The following is a 1480-nucleotide window of genomic DNA, read 5'->3' as shown; positions in this document are numbered from 1 at the left end:
TGTGTGCGGCGGGCGGGGCGGGCAGGGGAGGAGGGGCCTGTGGAGGCAGGGGCGGCGGGGGGCGGCGGGGAGGCGGGGCTCGCCCCTTCGCTCCATCGCGGGCCGGCGGGGCACGGGCAGCCCCCGCCCCTCGCGGCCAGCGGAGCCCCCGCCGGGGCGCACCGGGTACGCAGCCGGGCACGGCCGCCCCGTCGCGCCGCCGGCCGGCCGCGGGGAGCGGGGCCGCGGCAGCGGGTTTCCCCTGCCCTGCGGGCGGCACTCGGAAGCAGAGCGCTTCAGGCAGGCCCGTCCCGCCCGCCGCAGGCACCCGCGGCGAACAGCAGGCAGAAAACACCGGGCGAGGCTTTCTTCGCGGGCTAAGGGCCGGGGCAGGGGGGAGATCCCTGCGCGACCGATTAACGTAGCGAGTCAGGGATCTTAACAAAACAGTGTCCTCTCTGATTACAGAGATAGCTGAGCCTTGTCATAAAATGTGGTGAACCGTACGGCTCCACGCGGGGAGGGGTGACTGTGAACAGAATTGTGCTTTGGGAATGACTGGAGCTCAGGGATCCTCAGGATTTTCTCAGGACTTGCTGTCCCGGAGCTCCAGAGATGCGCTCCCCTAGACATTGGTGTGATTGTTATCGGCTGCGATAACACAGATAAGGTGTCAAACCCGTTCTCCGAACTGTACATGCATTGTACCGGGTGCTTGGCTTGCACGTCGCTTTTGTGCATCAGCAGGCTTCTGTGATTGGTTTGTTCCAGATGAGCACAGAGGTGCATCTCCAGGACTGCCTGCTGGATGGCGGATCATTAATTACTAGGGCTTAGGTCTTTTGCTGTCTCATCAGTGAAATCAGAGGGGATCCCTGGTAAGGCAGAAAAAATACTTCTAGTGAGCAGGAAGGTGATAGAGTGGCAGTGATTGCTCCTGCTGCCTCATCATGGACCCACGCTTGGTGTATCTGCTCACCACGTGCAGAGCGTCTCCCACTACTTCGAGAGTGGTAATGGCAGAAGTGGAGAAGGAGCAAGTTGCGCCCTGGCAGAAAGACACAACCCCCCAGGCATTTTAGTCTGAGGAGTCCCTGTATTTCTGTGCCACGAGCAATGGGAACCAGTGCCAGTCAGGGCAGGTAACAGCAGTAGAATCAGACCACACACTCTTCCGAAGTACCTCTGATCATTAGCAGTGAGGAAGGAGAGGGAATGGGAAAGGAGTGTCACTGGACTTTGAGAGGGATGTAGATTTGGGTAATTGGTATTTCTTTTTTTCAAATTATGTACTGTCAAGTCTTACCAGTCATATAGCCAAATGGAAGAAGATCAAGTAAGCTGTTAATGGGCACTTTTGGTGGATAGCATGTATTACTTCATGGCCAGAGAGAGTATTTTCAGCATTCTTTATTGATAGGACAGACCCATTTAGCATTATATTCAGAAAAGAGCTTTAGAATAGGAGTTATATTGTCACTCGAAAAAGTTGTGGACAAGG

The sequence above is a fragment of the Falco cherrug genome, chromosome 6 (genome assembly GCF_023634085.1).
Source record: "Falco cherrug isolate bFalChe1 chromosome 6, bFalChe1.pri, whole genome shotgun sequence".
In the NCBI taxonomy this organism is placed as follows: Eukaryota; Metazoa; Chordata; class Aves; order Falconiformes; family Falconidae; genus Falco; species Falco cherrug.
Note: the sequence above shows the minus strand (reverse complement) of the source record.